The 7465-nt window shown below is 45.3% G+C and overlaps 1 pseudogene; it reads right to left on the bottom strand.

The window, feature by feature from the left end:
• Nucleotides 1-299: 299 nt before the first annotated feature.
• LOC147642878 (uncharacterized) lies at nt 300-6914 on the bottom strand (annotated as a pseudogene).
• Between the last annotated feature and the right edge of the window lie 551 nt (nt 6915-7465).

The raw sequence follows: 7465 nt of genomic DNA, 5'->3' as shown, positions 1-7465 counted from the left end.
GCATTTCATTCCTCCAGGAGCCACCCACATGGGAGGCCTGTGGGAGGCAGGCGTCAAGAGTTTTAAGATCCTGTTCTATAAAACCACGGTCACGCGCAAATACACGTTTGAATGTCCAAAGACCCCGCCGACTTGCTGGAATTTACTCTTAGACACTTTCCTGTTGGAGGGCACCTCCTAGCCACGGTGAAACCCGAAATAAAGGGGGGCACGACGTCCATGATTAATCGGTGGCAGCACTTGAAGGCTCTCCAGCATCAATTTCGGCTGCAGTGGAAAGAAGAGTACCTCAAGGAGCTTCATAAACGGGATAAGTGGCGAGCTCCTTCAAGATACCTCCGTGTCAGGGAAATGGTGGTTGTTAAGGAATCGATGGCGTGTTTCCAGGATCCGACGGCCGTGTTCTTGTGGTCGACATCCGCACTGCGCGGGGGCTGCTTACGCGCCCTGTAGCCAAAGCTGTCCTCCTTCCGATGGACGCTTCCGCCTGCCCAATGGTTCGACGTTATGTACTGTCTCGTAGTCATAAGCCGTAGTTCCAATACGAAATTCGCACTCATGCTACTTCCTTCAATGTTATTCATCATTCCGGCTGTCATACCCAGCACGATGCCTCCGCGTCCACGCATCGCCACAAGAAAGCAGATGTACTCGAGGTATATTGTGCAACTGTTGCAAAATCTTCAGGGGGATTCACCCACTACGAAGATGCCGTCGTTTTCTGTGCCTGAGTGCTGAGAAGCGGTCCTCGCTAACCGATACTGTCCCAGCTGTTTGGCTAACGAGCATTCTAACGGAGCGAGTCGGAAAGGTGACTGCTGCAAAACGTGTGGCCGGACCATCACACACTGCTTCACCTATCCGAGCGACCACTGGCTCCGCGAGAGCTGCGTCAGAGTGCGCGCCGGTCTCGGGACGCCGTCGGCCCTTCTCGGCAATCTGCAGCTACCCCACGGTCGACCCCCGCCCCTACATCATCGTCCGTCGAGCAAAGGCAACAGTCCATCATTTGCCAGGGACGCTCGCACAGTGCGGCCTCAGCGCCGACGCTGTCATCGCTGCTGCAGCGACACAGCGTCAATGTCCTTCCGATCGCGCTGGTACGGATTGACACCGGAGCGCGCACCTTCGACACGGTTGGGTCGTGTCTGGAGCCTGCCATCAGTCATAGCTGCAACGACCCTGTTGAAACCCTACTCTCGCTTTAACGAGGCAAGGAGTTCAGAAGCTCGGTTCTAAGTTAAGTTTTAGTATCATGTAAGCAGCGAATAAAAGCCGACGCTGAAATACCTACCACGACGCCCCCGCCTTTGCATTTTCAACCCTGACGGGTCCGATAAGGAATCTTTGCGGGCAGGATCGCCCCCCTAAACAGAGGCTATGACCTGAGTAATGTTCGCGAGCATTAGCTCTTTATTCCAGTGATTTGGAAAAAGACTTAAGTAAAGAAATAAACTTATAATTAACAAAGGTCACAACGGCCACGCAAATATGCAGTGCCCGCCGTCTGTGCACTAGTATACGGCCCATTGCTAGGTTAGCAATTTGGCCGGAGCCTTGTTATCAACGTGACTACGGTCAACGACTCTGTTCTAGCTGACCAGCTGAGCATTCATTTTTATAAAAAAAAGGTACAACTCCAATAAATTAAATAAAAAAGCCTTTCTTTTTTTTAATAAAAAAAATTAGCTAGAAACCCAAAAAAAAAAAGACAAATAGCTTTTCTCTTTTTTTATAAGAAGAAATGAGATAGAAACCAAAAAAAAAATTGCCAATGAAAAAAATTATGTAAAGTTAAAAATTGCTTTAAAAATTAGCTAAAAGCATAAAGTAGCAGAGAAAAAAATATTTTAAACTTAGCGAGAAAAAACACAAAAAGCTAATGAAATTAGCTATACGCCTATGGAACGGATTAGTTCACAATTGGTTGCAATCGGCAGACCTGCCTCGACTCTAGCTTCCTTAATACGACGGATGATCGCTGAAGGAATGTGAGCACAAAAAAAAACACGCCAACAAACAGAAACACTCAAGAAAATACTAGCTGAAAATCAGCTATAAAAAACTAACCAGTGTTTAGGTCGTTTAGCAGTAATTTAAAAAATTTTTGGATAATTTTTAATCCTCGGTTCTCGGAATTTATTTCTTTAAAGTTGTAGGTGGCTGATTTTGTTTCGATTTTGTTTTGAGTGCAGGTGCTTGTGCACGCTCTAGTCACAAAGAGGAGAAGAAAGAAATAATAGTTTGAAAAACTAAAAAAACACCCGAACTAAAAAGAAGAAAATAGTATATAATTATAAACAAGAATTCGCTCAGTGGTAATGATGTCTTTCGTTGGCGTGTCCATTTGAGCGTACGTTCCCTCCTCGAGTTCCGAGCTCACCCTTAGGCTTCCTAGGATGTGGGTGTCAACTAGTAGCTCTAGTGACTCCTCAATTGTCGTCGTAGCAGAACCGTCTGCTCTGTTGATCAGGGTAGGGCTTATGTGCCCTTTGGCGAGAATTTTGCTTACTCTCGCCGTGTCCTTTATGCCTTCTAGTGACTCGCAGTAGTTTTGCCAGGACTCTTTCTTGGCCTTGTATACTGCCTTCTTGAAAATTTTTTGTGCTTCTTTATATGTTCCCCAATCCCGGGCTACATTGCTGTTGTTGAAGGACTTTCTCGCGCTCTTTCTGAGCTCTCTTAGTTCCTTTGTCAACCACGGTGAGTATTGCTTCTTCGAGAATGTTAGTTTACAAGTCTCTTTGAAGGCGTTGTTCAGGATATTCGTTAGCTCCTTTACCTCCTTGTCGAGTGCCTTTACAGTGGATAATATCTTGATCCTCCTGCCGTTTACTTTGGATTGAACAATTTCGCTGAATTTGTCCCAATCCGTCTTTCGGGGGTTTCTTCTTGGCACATGTTTCTTAACTGGTGTCGTTATTTCAAAGAAAATGTACCTATGGTCTGAGAAGGAGTACTCTGTCGAAACCCTCCAGTTCTCGACCCTGTAATTATTCTGTTATATTAGTAAGGTGAGATCTAACACCTCTTCCCAACAAAATTTTCCGTGCTCGGAAAGATGAAGGTCGGTGTATTACCCTTATTACATATCGTAACATTTCTAAAAATAATATTATCAAAGAGTGACTCACCTCTATCGTTTGTCTCCGAACTCTCCCAGAGCGTGTGCCTCGCATTCGCATCACACCCGAGCACCAGTCATCTTCATCACTTCCGCCCATTGCAGCAGCTTGACTACCGGCTCAGGCGGGGCCGGCTCGTCATGGGCCATGTACGCCGATGCTGTAGTGACTCCGCTCCCATCCGCCGCTACGAATCTGGCCACTGCTAGGTCAGGTGTGCTGAGATTGGGACAGAGAAAAGCATTAAAATGATTCTTAATTACTATGCAAGCTCTCGACCTACCATTCGAGTTTGTGCACAGTAGTGTGTATCCTTGGATCCTTAGTCCAGCGACTTGCCCGTCCCTGGTCCAAGGTTCCTGTATAAAACCGGTGTCGATATCCCTCTTCCTTAGAAGGATCGTAAGATCAGCTGAACCGTGCCAGCTGCGCTTCAGATTTTCGCCATCTCTGAGGATGTGCCCAGCTGAGCATCACCTATGTGCTTAGATTGGGAAGTGCTGGCAAGCGCAGCGGACCAGAGGGGGTTTGGGGCTTTGAAGACAGGTCGACCGCAGGGTTGCCTGGCCCTGGGAAGGCTCCGTACAGACACAGCTTGATTAACCCCCCCCCCCCCCCTCAGCTGCGAACCAGGACGTCAGTGTACACAGGTCGCGTCACACACTTGACTTGAGGGGAGGCTGATTAAAGACTTGCCTAAGTCCGCCCGAGTAGAATTGGTCACCATCTCCGGTCGAACCTCTTCTGGGAACCTGCTTCCAGCCGCCCTCACTTGGAGAGTATAGTCGCACTACCGATGGTGTAGACAGTTATGGCAGATGACACGGTCATCCGTTGATCCCCCTATGTACCCTATAGGCTGACTGCCGTAAAAGCTGTATTTGTGGAATTATTTGAAAGCAAAATAGCCCCAGGGATGATAAAATCCCATAGGACTACCAAATAGTCCGTTTTCGAATAGATCTTCACAGAAGAATCCAACATCGTTGCATTTCTCAAAAATGAATAATTATGATGCGAGTATGGAGTTAAAAGCTATGAGAACACCACCCAAACGTCTGAAGAGGCCGATCTAGCCAATATTCGGTAGAAAACACACAAAAACAAGTTTTTGTGAACACAATAAACTCAGAAGCAAACAAAATACTATCAGAATACATGTTAGGAATTTTACTACGTAAGCTTCTTGCATTCTGATAGGACATGGATAGAGCGGTGGGGAGTTTTTTGAAGACGTAGAAGGCACAGTAGTCTAATCGGGACTAGGAAATATTATTCCTACCACTTTTTCTTTAACTTAGCTTCGCACTCTTTGAAAACAACATAGTCCTTAGCATAATAAAATTTGAACTAATTTTATTTTTATTTTATTTTGTTTTTACTCTGGTTTTGCCTTAAATAAAAGCGATAACTTCTTTCGATGTTAAAGCAGGAGAGAGCCGCGAAACAAATATATGTATCGTAGGTGGGACTGCTTAAAGGACTTTTGGCATGGCAAATTGGTTGGATAGAATCAGCTCATACTCCAGGACCATTAGGTCTGAAGTCCCACAAAGCACAGTGCTGGGACCTGTCCTGTAGAGCCACTTCACGCTCTACGATTCGCTGAAGAATTCTAAGGTCACACTGACGACACTGGACGACACTGCCCAACTCTCCAGATCCGAATGTGTATATAAGGCCACTGACCCTCTTCAAGAACTCCTGAAGAATTTTGGGAACTTTGCGTGCAGCTGAAACGTGACTAATAGTCCTGAGAACTGCACAAAAATCACATACGCGCTAAGAAGAGAGACTAGCTTCGGAGTCTTCTTTTATGGCCAGTTTCTCCCGCAGCACAACCAGTTCACCTACCTCAATCGCCGACACACAAGAAAACCATGGACAAACTGGAAGAAGCTGCAAAACGAGTACGTTACCTTACCGGCTCGAGGAGCAAGCTCAGTCTGGAAAATCAGAAAAGGATTTACCAATCCATTTTTGCTCCCATCTAGAAGTGCTGCCTACCCATTTACAGTATAGCGTGCAAAACAAACCTGCAGAAGATCGAAGCTTTCCAATCTTACTTCCTGAGGAGAATTACAAGCGAGGAATGGTCACTACGTCACTGAGGACTGTCGATAACGACAGCAGTTGTCAACAGTTGGCGCATAAAAGAACTTAAAAACATGTAAATTTGAACAAACATACTGTTTGTGGGGAAGACAACGAATTTGCCACCCTTAAGCAATAATAACTAACGCTCGAATGGGGCTGATACTCAGTAATACTATCAGTCACAACCGCGGAGAATGAGGCACGATAGCCTGCATCCCGGGATTGCGATACAATGTCGACTGCCTTATCGGAATTCAGAGAGGATTCCCCAATCCCAGAGACTAGGGTATGCGACTTTCGATAATTCAAATGTAGTTTGTTTGCTAGGCGAGAAGTTATGAAGTTTAGCTGCGACGCCGAGTCTAAAATTGCTCGGCAAGGCATAAATTCTCCAGCCTTATTTCTCACACATATAATAGCGGTTGGAAGCAACACGTAATCAATGGGCAGAATATTTGTGGGTTTTGGTGGAGGGTTCGATGAACGCGAAAATTATGCTAATGCTGATGAAGATGTTGATGGCTGAGAGTTGAGAAGTCGATCGGATGATAGAGATGATGCGGTGGGTGGTACAGATGGGTCTTGATTAAAATGCAACAATGAGTGGTGCTTCAATTGACAGTGCGTTGACTTGCAGTGCTGCAAACTATGCCCCTTGCGCAAACAGTTGAGGCACAGGTGCAACTTCTTTACTTGTCACAAAACCTACATAGCGGAAGGTTTGGGCTACCAGCTGAAGCAATAAGGCTATACCTATGCAGGGCTTTTCCCACCTGCCGGCTTAGTGTTTGCGTTACCAAGGCTTGATCCGAATTTTCCCTCATCCTACACCTCCTCTGCAAGAACGACTCCATAGAATCCCACGTAGATAGATCGTTAATGGACAACTCCTCTTCCCATTCTTCCCGCGAATCAGCAATCCGTCCAAGATTTGTTGCGTAGTGGCCAGAGTACGGATTGCTCGCAGATGCGAATTCATGCAATCGCTTAACTCCCGAAGACCCTTGGCTGATCCCTTCTCGACACCTTTTAACCCAAATATTGCCTGTACGTGTGCCTCAAAATGTAGAACTTAATTATCGAATCGATTTGTAAGTAAATCCAAAGCCTTTTTATAATTGGCATTCGAGGGCTCAAGCGACCACCTAAACTTGACCTTAGATATTGTAATTTTTCAATATCACTTAGCTCGTCATCATTTCCGATGACCGTGCTGAACGTCGCAATAAAATCCGGCCAATCGAAATAGGATCCATGGAACCGAGCTATCTCCAAAATTGGCAATCGAGGCTTCCTAGATCGGAAAGAAAGATTCGGATGATTAATAATGTCGATGGATGTTGAATTTGCAGCGGTTGCAGCCGGCAATTGCGATTTGCGAAGCGTCGCTAAACCTCGATTTATCTTCGCCTTCACATCCATGAATGCCGTGGAGAATTCGATTCGCTGGTCGCTCTCTATCTCCACAAAGTCCAATTTTTCCAGCGAAGTCTGTGCGGAATCAAAGGCCAGGTTTATGGAATTAATCCACTCCAGTCGTGCCAGTAAATCAGCTTCATCAAACTGATCTACAGTCTCCGGGTTTATATAATAATTCATCAATCTCAATTGCCGCAAAAGGGATTGGGCTTTGGCTCGGTAGAAGTCCACGTCGCTTGGCGGCTCATTTTGATGCTGAACCGAGTTTTCCGTGTTAGACTTTTTATTTTCTCACGCGAAAAGAATTTATAAAAGAAAAATGTCTGACCGCTTCGGTATGTATGAACCCGTTTAGTTTTCACCGCGCAAAGTTAGAGGTTAATCAGCGTCACCGAGATGCAACGGAACCTCGACAATGTTGTTGTTGTAATTGTCTACCTCGAATCAGGGAAGTTTTGGTACACGCGCGTCTATGCTATATATGCATTTATATATATATATGTTCAATAGGCGCTATTTACGACGCTTAAGCGCGACCCTTAAGCAATAATAACTAACGCTCGAATTAGGTTGATTAAATGCTGTGTATTTCGTTTTCACTTCTCTGGTCGGAGCTGCAACTACCGATCGAATGCTTGACTTTACCATATATAAAAACGCTTACAATGTAGCTTAGCATAAAGATAAGGCGACAGAAGAAGAACAGATAGAGAAATAGATAACGAAAGAGAAAAGCTAAGAGCGTGGCAGGTGCAGCCATACACCTGCTAGCGGTCTGCTCCGTACACATACAAAAACAAATTATTAACTTAATAATAGTTATA

This window comes from Drosophila serrata, unplaced genomic scaffold (genome assembly GCF_035046125.1).
Source record: "Drosophila serrata isolate PLE 108 unplaced genomic scaffold, ASM3504612v1 contig_338, whole genome shotgun sequence".
Lineage (NCBI taxonomy): Eukaryota > Metazoa > Arthropoda > Insecta > Diptera > Drosophilidae > Drosophila > Drosophila serrata.
The sequence above is the reverse complement of the archived record's forward strand: the minus strand, read 5'-3'. Positions and strand labels throughout refer to the sequence as shown.